We start from the raw sequence: 17,175 nt of genomic DNA on the forward strand, positions 1-17,175 counted from the left end.
TGCTGCAATATTGCTGTAATTTGTAAGTCTCTATTGAGCTCAACGCTGAGTTCTTTGCAAGACTGGCTCCACTAGAGCCTTGTCCAGTACTTATTATCCAGGTGCTTGTATCAAAAATGTACTGCATTTTCATTTTGGTCTTAGGCCCGAGGCGTTATCACACTAGACATGCAGAAAAAACACAGAGCGGCTGGTTGGCAGTTCTTGCAAGTTGTAATTCTGTTTTTTGTTTTGTGTGTGTGTGTGTGTGTGTGTATAGAGAGAGAAGCAGATTAAAAGCAAATTAAATTTAGGTACAATAAAATTATGATCAGTAGTTTGTATATAATATTCCCAGCCCTGGAAATAAGAAATTTTTCAAAGTATTTTGTATGTATAACAAAATTCTTGGAATCTTAAGCACAGGAGCAGAAGTTGCAAGAAAACTTTCTTGTGGAATTTATATCTCATGGCTTTTATTTTACATTTAATGCATTGTAGTAATACATTTGTATGAAACAAGTTTTCAGAGCCTACAGGAATTCTTATTCCATACATAATCATTTATATCAGGATTCTGTAACAGTTGCAACAATATAGAATAGTAACAGTGATTACTTGTCTCCTACCTTTCCCTAAATTTCCTTGAACAACCAAAGCCTCCTACCTAGCTCTTATAGTTGCCAAGATGCACTTTGTTCCTGCTTCATGCCTTCTTATTCGGATGATACGGTAAGATCTGCCAGTCTTGTCACAGTGAATCTAGGTGGAGTGATTTAAGTTACTGTCTTCTCCAGCTCTCCATGAGCTGTGGGTGGGGCTGGTGATTGCAGTTCTTATCAATGATTTGGGCTTACTAGGAACATTTTTGACCTTAGTGAAAAGTGAGAACACTTAGTTTAAACCACGAATGAAGATGTGCTTAAATGAACTTGGATAGGAGCACTTAGTCTATTACGGTCCAAGTAGTACATATTTTTTCAATTTGACTGTTTATTTCTCAGGTTCTTATTGTAGGGCATTTGTTTGATTACTCAGGAATGAAGTCATATGCTTAAATAAGAGAGTCTTTATAAAACAGAATACAAAATGGAGACACAGTTATCAATTATTTTGAAAAAAGTATCATTTTTAAAAATTGTGAATATTAAGATTTGGAAAAAGCTATGACCTTTAAAGATAAATGTATATTTGAGTTAAACTATTATCCAGTTCTAACTGTTAAAGTGTATGCAATCCATTTGTTTAATTTGTCACAGACGCATTCCATACATTCTGAAGTGTATCAATCCACTTTTTTTGTAACTTAGAGTGTCATACTGTATTTAAAATGCTTGCAGTCTGAAAGTACATTCTGGGATTCTAGGGTCCAAATTATGTTTAACTGACTCTTCTAAACTTTCATTATGACCATTACTTGGAGATGGCAGGTACGTAAATGTTCAGATCACCTTCAGCTCTACTATAATAGCAAAAATCTAGAAACCCTTCAAGAAAAGTGTCCTGCCCGCGTCAAAAATTAAAAAAAACAGCAATTTTGAGGCACGTTCCGTTGCAAATCTTGGTGCACGAGGCGCTGTCTATAAAGGTAGTCTTCAAGATAGTGAGGATGTCATATTCTATTCTATGCCATATTCTGCCTCATATAACTACTACAGTAAAGTGTGGGTGTTTTTGTTTTGTTTTGTTTTTTAATACTAGAAAATTTATTATATTGCACATCACTGGCTGACAGAATATAATCAGGATTTGCTTCTTCTCTGTAATATTTGCCTGACAGGAAGGTTTGAATGACCTAATACTAAGTGCTTTCAAATTTTTCCACAAAATGTTACTGATATTAAAATGTTAGTGATTTTTTTTTTCTCTCTCTCTCAGCCCCCTCACTTTCTTATGGATCCCTGACATATTTCAAGTAGCTTGAATATCACATGCATTGTTACTCCAAATAGAGGAATTTTGACTCCTGTGCAACAGGAATTTCTGACTTCCCTCATTATCAGCTTTGCTGATAACTTACAACACATATGCATTTGCACATGCATACACACACGTACGTGCACATGCATACAGAGGATCTGCTGTGCTGGGTAATACGAGCCTGCACATTTTCAGTGTCTTGTCTCTTTGAAAATGACCCTGCAAAAGTAAGCTAAGCCCATCCCTATTTCTATATATAAAACTGTTTGTTTAATTGGTGGACTGCACCAAGAATAAATAATGAGGTAATTCTGAAGATCATTCCCAGAACAGCCAGCTGGGATTGTTTCTGCCAGTCAGAGGTATCTCCTCTCCTTTGTTTTTGGAAATAGTTTCATTGCCTGAAGGTGAACAACCTTTTGTCTAAATGCAATTTTAGCAACAGTACAATATTTCAAGAGTGAAACATTCTGCACATAAATGGGGTTTTGGAGTGTTTGTTTACTGACGGTTAAAAATCTTAAAAGCTTAAATCCTAAAGCTGGATTAAGGATTCTAACCAGATTGGAGATGAAGTTTCTTCCATACAGAAAAGAAAAGAAAAAGAAATCCTTTCAGGTATTCTCAGGGAAGACTACCATCAGATTTTTCCCAAGGTATTGTACAGATCTTGTTTACCTTCAGTAATGACAGTTTAAATTAGGAACTTAACTAGAAATCTTATCTCGCAATAACTTAAGCCAAAGAAAAAGATTTATGCAGGTACAGTAACTCCTTTTCAACATTATTTCTTTATTCTTTGGCTGTAATAGGTTTTTAAAGGCTTGATAATAAAATGTCTTTTCCTTTCTGTTTTTGCTCCTATTATATTTTGCTAACATATCAGAGGTATACCTGACTCTTCTATGTCTTGGTCTGTGCACTAACAAAACAGGTGAGGTAAGAAGTAGCATATAAAGTTCAGAGTCAAATAATTCCACTGCACAGTAACGGATAGGCTTGCTCAAAACCTTAGTGTTTTGGTGATTTCTTATATGAATACTAATGCCCTAATATATTGATACCTTTAAGAGGCAAATAATTTTTTTTTTAATGACTATGGACATAAGTGGAACTCATGTAACTTGACCCATTTGTGGCTGAAAAAATTCAACTTCTAGTCAGATACCAAAAAAAACTCTGAAGAGAGTGCCTGTTTGGTATATGATAAAATTAAGATCTTAATTCTGTCATGCACTTGTATTTATTCTGTCTCACAGATGGGGAACCAGAAGAACTAAAGGCAAAGGCATATGCCCAAGTTGACAAAGCAAGTCTGTGATGAAGCCTGAAGTTGAAACTAGACACTGACTCGTATGTTGACTTATACCTTAGAAGTCTTTTTTATCCATCCATATGTTTCTTTGCTTCTGAGATGCTATTTTTTTATTACTAATGTAAGGTAGATGTCTTAATTCCATTGTGTCCAGTGATACTTTTTGGACTGGCGTACACTGAAGAGTTTCACTTGATTCCTGGTGCTGATAAGTCCATACACCCAGCCTCAGCCACATGAAGAAGCATCCCGCCACCTCCAGTATAGCTTTGGGAGCCAGTGTGATACCTCTCCTATGGCACTGCTAATCCACCGATTAAAAACTTTCTAGAAGTTAGTCTCATTTTTCCTTCTGGGTAAAAGAGAGGAAGGATGGGCATTAAGTGGTGGAATGGAGTCAAGAACAAGGAAGTTAAAATTTTGCTGCTAGACTTCCTCAGTTCAAGTCCTAGTTCAAAAAGTGAGTTTCAAATTCTACAGAGAAATTCAACCTGGCAGGCAGCATCCCACTCAGACCTAGAAAATCTGGATTTCTGAGCAACCATAGTTAGCTTGACCCTAACCATAAGCATACAGACAGCTTAAACTGGCAGATTCCAAAAGTATCAGGGCCAAATTTTTCAGTTATGACCTGTTTTTATTCATCTAAAATGCTGATGTGAACTTCATTTGCTATTGTGTGTTAAGAAATAATGAATAAATAGAAAGGAGTATGAGCACAAGGTTTGGCCTAGGGAGGAAGTGAGAACGCAGCCATTGCTTCAATTTTGAAATACCCTATTTCATTACAAGCTAAACTTTCAGTGCTGACACAGGGATTTTGGTACATAATGCCTCATGTTCCTCATGCCTCAGTCCCCCATGACTGCTCACCTCTCTTCTGTTCTTACTTTAACACTTTGTTTTAGCTCTTTGTATTTGAGAATACATAAAGACCCATGCTTTCTGCACTAGCTATCTGTGAGGGTGTCTCATTTCATCTCACAAACTAGGATGTTTACTGGCAGCCATTCTGGAGGTCAATACCACTCTGGAGGATCAATGGCTGTGTGCTTTTAGCGGGCTATATCTGATAGCAAGTCCACTTTCGTTGGAACGTGACCCGTGTTTAGCAGTGTTCAGGTCACGTTCAAGAGCCATATTTTCTTCAGGGATTGATTGTGTATATGAGTGACTGTCAAATGATCATTCAGGAAGGTCTTCTAAGGCTGGTTGGGCATTCTGGAACTATAAACTGAGGCTATTGTGTTGAAGTAGCCAGGTATAATCAGTATATTTATTTTTAAGAAAATTAAAATGTTGAGAAAACAAGAAGTAGGTGCATAAACAAATTCATTTAAAAAGAAAAAAAGAAATCCTAGTGGCAGCAACTGAGAAGGAAATAAATAATATTTTAAAGGAAAAGACAGGAGAAAATTGCAGAAGAGAGGAAAAGTCACCACCATTATATGCTAGTATTCTGAAACTCTGTATTTCTGCTCAGGGAGTGAAACAATGCAGCTGACATCACATTTTAAATATTCAGACATTAATTGAGAAAAGACTTATAATACATACACATAAACCAAAGCCTGACATCCTCACAAATTGTGGTTTTTGTTTAAACACCCACACACACACACACACACACACACACACACACACACACACCCTGCTGAGGCAATTGCTCATTTTGGATTGAGCACATTTGTGAAAAATGCACAGCCATGAGGAAAAACTATGCAGCAAAGCTTTTGAGACATTTTTACACACAATGTTTTTGTTTTGTATTTTTAGAAAATCTCTTCACCCACCTAGATTGACAGTTTCTGGTAACAATGGAAACCTGATTTTTGCAAAGCATAAATAGTAACTCCAGGTGTAGTCCACCTTTACTTTTAATAACTAACTAGGACATGGGAGAATTAATATATGAGCAATCACAAAGATTTCATTATTTAGCAGTCATTATAATGTGCCTTTTTAAGAGTCAAAAATGTTTCTCCAAATTCAGGCAAGCAATCTGTAAATGAGACCAGTTTATTTTAACTGTAAAAAAAAAAAAGGGGGGGGGAAGAAAATAAATGCCAATAAGCAAGATTATTAGCAAATTAAATAAACACAAAATTAGATATTCAAGTATTTGTAAATTGGATCAGCTTGGACTGTGGCTCTATTTCATTTCGTAAGTGTAATCCACCTAAGAAGAATTAGTATCCCTTAATATGCCCTTTGCATAGCTTGTAAAGGTTTAAAATTACTTCTATAAGTGTGCTTATTAACATCCGCTCTGCCTTTCAAAATATGTTAGCATGAGAGCACAAAGACTGTTACTAACACTGAAGGATTTCCCATAGATAATACAAATTAATATAAATTAAAGTAGCATTCAAGTATTTAAGAAGGTTTTTTCCAAGCATATCATAGTATACATAGTATACTCACTGTACTCAATGTATGTAATATCACTTTGCATTATGTTCATATATCAGATTACTTGCCTGTCAAGACTACCTCAAATTTTATCATTACAAATCCAGCTTAGTTCCCAATAAGTACTATGCCAGGGATGTCTAGAATTCTTAATAAGGGCCTGATGTTCATGAGAAGAACGTGGGTTTCTTTTCCTCAGTGAAAACAGTACTTGATCATCATTAGCTGACTGGATTATATACTACTTGTCCATGTCTCCACACCACTTTAAGGCTCAGAAAGTCTGTAAGGTACAAATTAATAGAGTCTGGGAATATATCATCTAGTATTCCCTAGGCATCCACTTTTTTGGCCACTCTCAGGGAACAGTATCAGGCAAGTCGGATCTCTTGACCCTGTGCAGCATAGCTGTCCATATGCACATTGATTTTAATAGTCATAATCAGTATTCTCATAACTTCACTTTCATGTTCAATCTAAAAAAAAAAAAGAAAGCAAAATACCTGTGCAGATTGAGCTTCTTCGTAACTGCACTTCTTTTGTAACTGCCTCTCTGTAAAGCATATAATGCTCCTGATTTTCTGCCTCTGTAACGTGATTATTATGCTAGCTAGCAAAAAATATGAAAAATTGAGGACACTTGTAGTATTTGAAATAATTATGGATGGGTTTGAAAAATCAAGCCTTTAAAAATGTTTTTATTGATTAAGTCATAAGAATAACAAATGTATGACAAGAGTCTTTTTAAATCTTTTAAAAATCTTTTTAGAATATGTTGTCTTAGCCCTAATTAAGTTCTTGAATAATTCATCCCAAAGTTTCCCTAGCTCTATATGTGAAGAAAAACGGTATCCTTGCTTTAGGGTGCCTAGCTTTAGATCTAAATAGAAACTAAAAAAAATGTAACTTTTCTAATAACTCCCACACTACTGTGTGTCAAAACTACATTTTGAACCTGAAATTCACCACATTGAAGAGTGGAAACATCCCATCAAAGAGTTCTTGCGATCTGTCTGACAAGATATCATCTGTGGTGGCACATACCGGTTGAATATGAATGCAAATCACATCTTTCTTAACTATTTATACAAATGGATTTTTCAGTTGGCTAAGAGGTGCTTATATTGTAAGCCTGGCAAATTGATTAATGACATCGTTGACATAAGTCTTGATTCACATAGAAAGCATCTACAGATAAATAAATCAAACGCCACTTGCCAACTTAAAATAATGTATTTATGCTTTCCATCCTGTGCATGCTGAATGATGTCAGTAGCAGTGAATCAACTGGGAACTTTACAGCTTCCCAAATGCCACATTCTGAGAATAATTTGTTAGCAATATTTCTAAAAGAAGTTTTTCAACCTAGGATCCTAATAATTTCCTAGGAAAAATCAATTTTAGAAACAAAAGTAACCTTGTGCTTTTTGAAGACATGAAAAAAGGCATATGGAAACAAACTTCTGGTGAACTAGATGTGGGAAGAAGTTGTGTAGGAGTTAGGGCAAGGGTTGGTGAATGGTACTAGTTGGGACAGAAGAATGTGCTTAAAGAAACATCCCTCGACAGAAACAGCATAGGTTTGTGGTCCCCTTCCTTCCTAGAATTCATCCATGTCATGGTCCATAAGGGTAAGTATGCATTATGTTACAGCATGATGGAACAGAGAACTGAAGAAGTCTTAGCTAGAGCTTTACAGCTTCATCACAGCTGCATCAACAGGAGTACTGGTGATAGTAACTGGGTTACAGGACGGAACGATTTGCATAGTTCTAATCCCAAGGAACAAGCAGAACAGGGACATGGAAAAGACTATGCTTAAAAGGTAGGATGAATGTGAATAATTAATTTTCAGGGAGTGCAAAATGATGTGATCATCTTCAGATTTTCCCCATTTGTTGCTAAGCAGCATTCCTTAGTCACAAGTTTTGACTTATAAAATGAACAGCAGCCTCCGCACATTTTGCTATTTTTACATCTTAAACTGTTCTTTTGCCAAACTTTCATTATAACTATATTTCAAAACGCTCTATGACAAAGTAAGATGAGCACCAAGATATTTGCATCCCTTGGAAAAGGTCTCAATTATCACATGGTAGAAACAGACCATGGACTGGAGATAATAAATTAGAAGAGCCTTCATCTCCTATGTACCAAATTAAGTGCTTTCTGCCTCTCAGGCCTGAGCTTTACATGAGAAATTGAAGTTGCATCATGGAAAAGGCAAGAATAGCATATGTTTGGTTTTGTGTTTTGATCATCAATTTGAATTTGCATAAACAAAATCTCAGAATTTTTCCCATGATGGTGGTGAATTAGTTGTAATAATTCTTCTGATTTGTATTAAGGATGTTGTTCTAATGACCAGACACCCATCTCTGGGCATACTGACAAAAATTAAAATTAACCAACTACCTTTCTGTGTGACAAATTATTCATTATAAGTAAAGGGCTGGCTGCCAACGTTCCAAAACTAAATATCAGATATCCCCACTGAAAATACCCTCTCCTCAAATGCTTTGAGGCATAACCAGAGACTTCACAAATCTTGGTTCTTATAAGACCAAGAGACACAACTGACAGTTCAGAATAAAGAGTTGCCTGCTAATAACCCATGCTTAGCTCCCAAGTTTCTGCAATGTAAACACACTACACTGGTAACTGGGTTAAATAAAATGAGTAATCATTTTAAAGTGAGAGTTAATTACCAGTTCCAGATCTTTGATAGTCACAAAATGAACCAATTGTGAAGCAGAGTAACATTGATAAGCCTGTGGAGGATGTGGTCTAAAGCAAAAGATACTTTCCAAGTCAGGAAGACATGACTTGGAAAGACAGACATATTCAACAGTCACAGCAGACCTGTTGCTCCATTTCTACAGTTGCATGGTACAAAGGCAGAAGGCTTTTGCAAGGTCTGCTACACAGGTAAGTGATACTTCTTGCTAGTTCCTCTACTGGATGCCAATAAATAAGACTATTAAATAAGACTAATAAGGTAGGTACTACCACAAGGGCTTTTTATTTATCACTAGCGAGAAGACTGAATGCTGGAGTCCTCTGCCAAACCACAGAATCTATCTTCTGCTCTCTACAAAACTGTTTTCCAAAGAGATATACAGAAAACTTCCCAAGTTACATTTGCAAACTGCAGCAGCCTTTCCAGCCACACAGCGAACATCTACTTACTTCTCAAACAACCTGATCCAGTGGCCCAAATCCACATGTTAGTCCATATCTTTTCATGTCCTTTCAGATGCATCAGCAGTCATGGAAGCAGCAGTTCTATGTAGCCCCACAATCTAGCTATAGCTCCTAAATTTTGAGCAACTGCCTTGTTTTACCGCTGTTAAGGGCACTGCTGTTTAGGGCAAGGAGTATTGCTTATTAAGTAAGATTTTCACTTGATAGAAATTAACATAGTGTATAAAACGTCACAGAAACAGCTTTACCAACTTGGGCATTTATATTCGCCTACTTCCTGGGAATGGGTGTGGAGAACTACAGAATGAGGATATGTTGCAAGACAATTTTTTTGCTGTAGAGAGAGCCAATAGTGCCTCTTCCCCTCTTTCTTGGTATACCTGGAGGAAAGGGAAGCAGAGGAGAGAGTATGAGACTGTTTTGTTTATCTTTGTTCATCTCTTTTTCCCTCCTGCTACTAAGTGAAAGGACAGGAAGCAGGCAACCAAAGCTGCAGCCTATGGGTAGGCAGATGCCTGTTGCCAGCTTGATCTCATCCCTGCAAGCCTCAAATTTCTGCAGAACTGCAGGACTGTTGCTGAGACGTGAAAGAACAGCAGTTTCTGGCATGTTTCCTATTGCTGAAAGGAAGAAGCAAACAAGAACAGAGGTATGAGGCAGCAGGTATGGAGTACACACATGTTGAGGGGTGGGACTGCGTCTACGCAAGAGGGAAAACGGGCAGAAAGGCCTAATGTAGGCAAAAGCATACTGATACTGGGGATACCAGTACCCCACAGGAGGAATAACCAAAAAAAGGAAGCTATGAATAGGATTTAAGGAGAGAAAAAAATGGAAAGATTTGGATAAACTGTATATTCAGACTGTAAGTGCAGCTGGTAGATTGTAGCTAATCGTTTTTGTTGAGCCATACCTAACTCCTGGCTTATTTCACTGCTTTTTAGGAGATAACGTGTAACACCTCACTTACACTATAAATCAAAAAGTTTAAAAAAATAGAAGAAATAATTGTGTGCGGGAATAATTCAAACAATACGTGTACACCTTCCACTCCCATATTATTAAAAAGCTAGCTACAGAAAAGAGTTATGAGGCAACTTAGTTATAATTGATGGCATTGACTGCTTTTTAATTAAAACATTATTATAGTGACATGTGGATCACTATCACTATTGAAGACATATCAAGTGCAGATGTCAGTAATTTTTTTAGGATAAGAAAAGGTTTAGGAACAGTGTCTTAGTTGTATTTATTTCTGCTCTTAATGTTGAATTTCAAAAGTTCATGAATACTTTTGGTTTTTCAGAAACAAAAATATTTAATGAAGTTTCTCCTTTATGTTTGTTGGTTGGTTGGCTCTTTAAATTGGGAAAAGTAAAAACAACTAGAAGGTTCTGAAGTTTTTAACCCTTAATATCATTAACATTCAACCATCAGACACAAATGAAAATATAGGATTTAAATACCATTAACAAAGTATCTATTTCTTATGACAGACTAGTCAAACTTCAGTGCAAGACCTTCTATTTAGAAGTAATATAAATAACTTTGCTTTGTTAGTGCTACCACCTAATGTAGTAACAGCCAATGTTTGATTATGAGTTATAATTTTTGTCTTAAATGTAACCATGTGTAACATTGTTTTCTTTTATGAGAACCTATACGAGAAATCCTTATGAGAATATTGGATTTTTTTTTTTAATTGAACCTGGGGCACAGCATAAGTCACAGATTCCTCTCGCTGACAAGTCATTGTTGAACAGTTCTTACGCATCCATTGGCCATTTCTATTTTCTTCCCTCAGAAAACAGCACTTATGATCATTCACAAAGTCATTGATGACACCTAGCTTGCTACATTCAGTAAGGTCATCATGACTAAACTTGGCAATGGAGACTAAAACTGCAAGATCACTGCCTCTGGACATCAAGACCCCTTTGTATAATCACTGGGCTAAAATCACTGTAGGTTTCTCTAGAAAATGCAATAAAACTATGGCAGAGATAAGGTCAGCCCACTGTTTCTGTAACATGGCTGTTTTAAATTAAAAAACTGTTTGCCAAAATGGTTTATCTAGTTTTTCTTCTATTTTAACCAGTTATCTGGTGGAAGATTTTTGTTTTTGTTTTTTTTTGGTTTTGTTCTTAACTATTATGCTTTGATCTAAAGCTAAATTTCTCTTTCAACTTCCTTAGCATACAAAGATAAGAATGGCTACTGTGGTTTCAACCAGAAGTCCATCTAGACCAACATCCTGCCCCCAAAAGTAGCCAAAATTGGAAACCTTATAATGTACATATAAAAATGTTCCTATCCTTTGTTTCCTCTCCAATTTTACCAGTTGTTCATCTGTGAGACAACCATCCCTTTTTAACTATGCTTCTATTGTATAAGAGCCTTTGTTACAATACTTTGTTAAAAGCTTTCTCAAATCCAAATACACTGTATCAACAAGTCACCTTATCCCCTAAATGTTCGAAATAACTCAAAAAGACTTGTGAGGCATGACTTCTCTTTATGAAAGCTCTGTTGATTCTTCTAAACTGTATTATGTATATTTATTTATATACTAATTTTATTTTTATTGTGTTTATATCTTGTTCCCCGGACAGTAGTCACAGTTACTGGTTGTTTACTCTGGATTTCCCTTGCCACATACATTAACTTTACTCCTTAGGCCGGATTTAACTGACTCCAAGGCCAGTTTAAGCAACAGTTCACACACCGCAGTTAATAATTTGGCAATGCCATATTTGACTTCCTTTTTATTCTCTAGTTTTGCTCATTTTACCAGTTTGTTCTAAAATCTTTTCTACTGACAATTCAAATTGAGACAGTTCTTTAAACTCATTTTCCATAAAGGAAAATTCTAAGGACCTCTTTAGGTTCCTCTGTAATGAACACAAATGTTAAGTGGATTTTTTTTCCCTATGGCCTTATTTTCCTTAAGATCTTCTTGTCCACTTTGATCATCAGTCAGCTCTCCAAATTCTGTGGCAAGTTTCATGGTTTTTACATTTGTACTAATTTTTATGCCTTTAACCTTTGTTCATGTACCTAGTGATTATTAATCTCTGAACCCATTTCCATAGAATTCAAATATTGCCAGTTATGTGGCATAGAAGAATTTTCATTATACACATAGTTAGACATCTTTCCAGGAAACATGCTTTAGTATTCATTAATTAGAGGTTACTGATGTGAAAATGTAAATTTATTTGAAATTTTCTTTGTAATCTTTGCAGAAAGAACTCTATCTCACTGTTTTTACAGACCATAGCATGTTTTGTTATTCTTATCTTGATCTAAGGTCTTTAAGTACTACTGTACTATAATAATTACTATTTATATACACTAGCAGTAGCCATAGTAAACCAGTTCTCATTATATTTTTGAAATAACTTGCTCAATTGTAAGTCAACTGCACTACTATTCTGTAACCCCAAAAGTTACAGGGCAAAACTGTGGTATTTATTCAATAAATTCTGCCAAGAAATGAAATATCCCACATAAAGTCTGTAGTTGACATGATTTGATTTGGAAGCCAAGGCTAATGACTGCATTTATTTTTCTGCAGGTAGTGCAAATCTTGGAGGACTTAACCTGCCTAGAATGATGAAAGAGCACAGATGATATATGTATCTTAGCAAAAGCTAAGATACTCCTGCTTGAAGACCTACCCAAAGAAATGGGCATTTACCTCTTTGGAAAGCAAGAATAAGGTAACCATGTCTGCAATTTTACTAGAGTGTTTTCTCTGTATCTTCTCCTTCTCTCTACCTTGGACTTGAGCAAAATTTGTTAAAAATAAACAATTTCTGCAATCATTGCCTGTATTTGAATTTCTCTTAGGCTTTAATGTTAATTGTTCTTTTGTGGACTGTGGATTCTCCATGGATATATTCGAAAAACTGGAATTACTTTGACAAAAATATGTTGAACAGCAGAGAAGTATTATAAAACGCTTTTCTGATTTGATGGATTTTAATAATGTTTAATGAAACCCCTTAAGAGGGTTAATCATTCAATAAACAAACACTCATGTTCAGCCCAAATCCCCAGCCCTATGTACTAACTGGAACCTGAGCAGAGAAGAAACAAAGCAAATGACTCACTGGTATTCTTGGATAATGGCAGATTTACAGAAATACTCTGAAATGCTTATTTTTGCAGAAATTGATTTTATGCATATGAATATATGATTTTCAGTGCTTCAATGAAGGTATGTTTTCCACATGTTCTAGAGCAGTATTTAAAGAATTCTTAAAAGCTTCTTTAATATATTCTTTATATCTTTAAATAACAAACAATAAGAAAATTGCATTTTTATGTTTAATATATAAATCAATGATACAATATTTCTGTTTGTACAGGGGTGTAACCATATGATAGAGTTCATCTGAGTAAGCGCTAATTGTGGTTGGCAAGGTAACCCACAAATAGAGCTCGTCTCTGAAGCTGCATGAACTGGGCTATGTTTTAAACAAAGTACTTCAGTTATTTGTATTAGAACATACAGACTTCAAGTGCTTTCTTGAGAAGGATATTACAAATGAACCTCACAATGCCTGAAGATTAGGATAATAAAAAAAAAACTTACTTGAAAATGTACACTAACATTTTTAAAAATTCTTCATTAAAGTTTACATGGAATGTGGTATTATTAAGTGTTGTATATGAATCTCCTCCCCAGAAATGCTAGAGTAATTCTTTTGTGTAGTTACTAAATAGTTATATATCCATAGCAGAAAAATAGATAGGAACAGCTGCAGAACACAGGAACTGTGAGATAATGCCTTTTTACAAACAACAGTAGCAAGTTATTATTGATAACTTGTCAGTCTCTTACACTGGTTATTACATTAATAGCAGTGAAACTCCATGCTCATATGCAGCTATATATATGGGCAGGAGTAACAGCAAGACATTCTTACTTAATATTTCTTGACAATTGAACATGCATCTTCTCTTGATCAACCCATGTACAGACATGCTGGTCTAGCAGACCTGTTGGAAAACCTCTCTTTTCTGTTATGCTTGGGGAAAGAACTGCTTGAAAGCTTTTGGAAAAAATTCAGATGACTGAGGTGTCAGATGATATGTAAGATTTTTACAGATACTACATTTCAGACAAGTATGCTGTTCATTTTAATATACTGGCTTGAATTTAATATGACTTTGAAATGTGTAAAAATACCCAAAACTATATGGGTAGGTTTGATAATTTTTGTACCAATTTAAAATTAACTACAGAATATTTTTAATTTATGTTTTAAGTAATGAATTGTCTTTAATGCATAATAAATATGAACACTGTGTTAAATTTCTAAAAAAAAATTCTTTATATAATGCTTGTACTAGACCTGAAAAGCATCTATAGTATCTGAATACTTTCAAAACAATTTTTTGTACTTTTTATTAAATAAACAATCCTTTCCTAAAATACAGAGCTTACAACTGCATGACAAAATACTTATTTGTTATAAATCACAACAAATATTTAGATGTGTACATTAACATGGATTTTTAAATACTTATGCTGTACCACTGGTCTGCTTTTCACTTTTAGCAGTTTATAACAATGGGAGATTAGTTTGGAAGCAACAGAGGGAGAGTTAGGTCCATATTTTCAGACAACAGCATTACTCTATCAGTTAAAATCATTTTACCTCTGTTTGTTATACTTACTTCTATTGTAAGTAATGGAATATAAAGTTTATTGTTATTCTTGGAGGCAAATAGTGAGTTCTGAGGCTGAACTTCTCTGTAATGAGAAGGAAGTGTTGTATATGTTCACGCCCAAGACAGGAAAGGTGGTGCTCAAAAGACAAGAGCTATTGTGTTGAGTTGGACAATTTCCATATAGTGAATTTATTGGAGAAATTATTTCAAAGTAGTTATTTGCTTCTTTAAATGCATCTTCCTTTTCATTCACTGGCTAGTATCACTGTGTTTTGTTTAAAAAAGCTCAAATACCTTCAGAAGACGAGTATCAACTGTGTTTAATGCCAACCTTTAAACTCATCTTTTTCTCTGAAACTTTCTTTTTCAGGCTGTTAGTATTCAGATGTTCCATAATATGAACCATGTCTATACCATTCTAATCAATTAATTGATGATGCTTTAGTATATGCAGCAGTTGAAATAACTTCAGTCTTTTAGAATAATCTAAAATGCATTGTGACATTAAAAAGATGTCACAGCTCATGCGTAAGTACAACGTATCTGTTGTAGGCTACTGAGGCTAACCGGTAACATTTGCTTTATCTAATGCTTTCCTAATGCTTGTTTCCTCATATTCTGTATAAAACACTTAGTAAAGATGTAATCTGTATTTCTGCAATAATTATGTAGACATTTGTATTTTCCTTCTTATTTACATGATAGAATTATGAACAAAATGTTACTGGCTATGTGGGATCATAGCTAATCCTTTTTTTCTCAGTTTGAAATGTATTGAGTCAGTTGGCTAACTTAAAGGAAAAAAAGGTGAAGAGGCAGTCTGAACTTTGTGTAACCTCTCCCTAGCAAAGGGGTTTCTTGTGTTTTCAGGAAAACAGAAAATAAAGCATTCTTCATAACGGAAGCTATTCCAATAAGATTAATAAAGCAAAAAATCCTGCCATTCAGTGTACTTTGAAGGAGAAAAAAGTCACAACCTAATTTCTTTGGCTAATTATCTCTCTTCTTATCTTCAGTACCTTACATACCCCAAATTCTTATGACCAGAACTTAAATTATACATCTTTTCTTTTGCCCTGTTACTTTAGGTTTTGTATACACTGTTGAACTTGTAGATGGGGATTTTTTGTTTAGTTATTAGTTTTCTTGGAATTCCCAAGACCAAGTTTTTACTCAAAAAATATTAAAAATTAAGATTCTATATGGGAGGGCAGCACCAAAGATTTAGTAATTTTGAAGGACAATATACAGATAAAGTATACAGATCTTAAAGTCCAGATACCATTACGTATTAGAAAGGTGCATTAGAAAGGAAGGGATGAAACAAGAACAATCATATTTTCAAGTAGGAGCCAAATAGAGTTTATCTCTTAGTAGTAACGTCAAGTTCCAAGTGTGGTCATCTGGATGATTTGATGAATCCTCCTTGATTTGTCCTTAGAAACTGAATGTAAAAACAGAGGTGTTAGTTGAATCCCTGGTTTATGTTAAAACACAGATAATTAACCAATATTGCTGAATAAAGATCAGTTTGTAAATGTCTTTAATGAATCCTTACAAATTTCTGACCATGTTAAAGACATTTTTCAATGGAAAGAGGCCTTGAACTAAAGATATTCCAATAGTTGTCTATTGCAAAGGGTTTTTTAATTGCATCAGTCTTACCTACTTCCCTGTTACGGATATCTCTGTTGCCTTTTCTGCTGCTTTTGTCAATAGCTTTTCAGTCTTATGTAATAATTTGTCCTGAATTTGGTATAACCTTTACACCATTTTTCTCAGTTTGAGTACGTGATATTTGGACATCTATTGAATCAATAGGTTTATCATTTTGCCTTAGCTTCAAAAGCTTTAGGATCTTCTTCAAATAATGCAAAATACCAACTGATTTAAACTGGTGCAGAATTAAGATCTTAATCTCTGCGCCATTATACAGCTTTGTTGCATTTTCTTAGAAATCTGAAATTTCGGCTATAAAAAGATTTTATTCAATTTCACCTTACCCGTTTTGTAATTCTAATTTGATTTGTTAAATGCTACACTCTAAATTGAGTACTTATTTGTAGCTGTTTGCATCACTGGTTTTAACAGTAGGCTCACATCTGAACTATTTTATTCAATGGATGACAGAAGTACATCATAGGTTTTAACGAGATCTTTACACAGTTTATTGCTAAGTGTCCAGGTCATTGCTATTTCTAGTTTGTTTCTGAAATTGGATAAAATCCGCATAGCTATTTGTAATTTAGAGGAATGTTAAAAATACGTACCCTCTTTGAAGAGCCAAACCAAATAATAATCCCTTTCAACTCACTAAAACAATTCAAACAAGTAATTCTTTGAATGTCAAAGCATTAGTCTACAATGAAGTACATCTCAGTGTTGTCTAACATTTTAACAATATAAGAAATTAAAAATGGGCTTTTTTTATTCATGTGCATGTTCTCTTTGCCTGTGGTATCACTGTTGAGTAAATGCATTGAAAAGCTCTTCGCAGCAGAGGAACTATCTTCTCTTTTGTTACCAAGTAGCATAAGCAGGTTGCAGTTTCCTTGCAAGCTCCTTGATAACTAGCAAATTGCAATTAATAAATCAGCCGTATTAGTGCAATCCACCCAGTGGCGGCTCAGTTTTTAAACTGTGAATCAAAAAAACAGAGAGCA

At 34.9% G+C, this 17,175-nt stretch overlaps 1 protein-coding gene across 4 annotated transcripts in view; it reads left to right on the forward strand.

Moving 5' to 3' along the window:
* The window catches only part of MRTFB (myocardin related transcription factor B), a 126,183-nt gene continuing 109,008 nt past the window's right edge, over window positions 1-17,175 (forward strand). The window contains exons 1-5 of one of the 4 annotated variants that reach the window (XM_026061859.1): window positions 1-213; window positions 639-711; window positions 3,159-3,252; window positions 9,293-9,479; window positions 12,408-12,552. The gene's annotated coding sequence lies outside the window, so the exon portion shown is untranslated. Of the gene's footprint in view, window positions 214-457; window positions 712-3,158; window positions 3,253-6,831; window positions 8,555-8,661; window positions 9,480-12,407; window positions 12,553-17,175 lie in introns of those variants that run through there. The other 3 variants (XM_026061856.1, XM_026061857.1, XM_026061860.1) reach the window with 3 other exon arrangements.

The sequence above is a fragment of the Apteryx rowi genome, unplaced genomic scaffold (genome assembly GCF_003343035.1).
Source record: "Apteryx rowi isolate R43461 unplaced genomic scaffold, aptRow1 scaffold_186, whole genome shotgun sequence".
Classification (NCBI taxonomy): domain Eukaryota; kingdom Metazoa; phylum Chordata; class Aves; order Apterygiformes; family Apterygidae; genus Apteryx; species Apteryx rowi.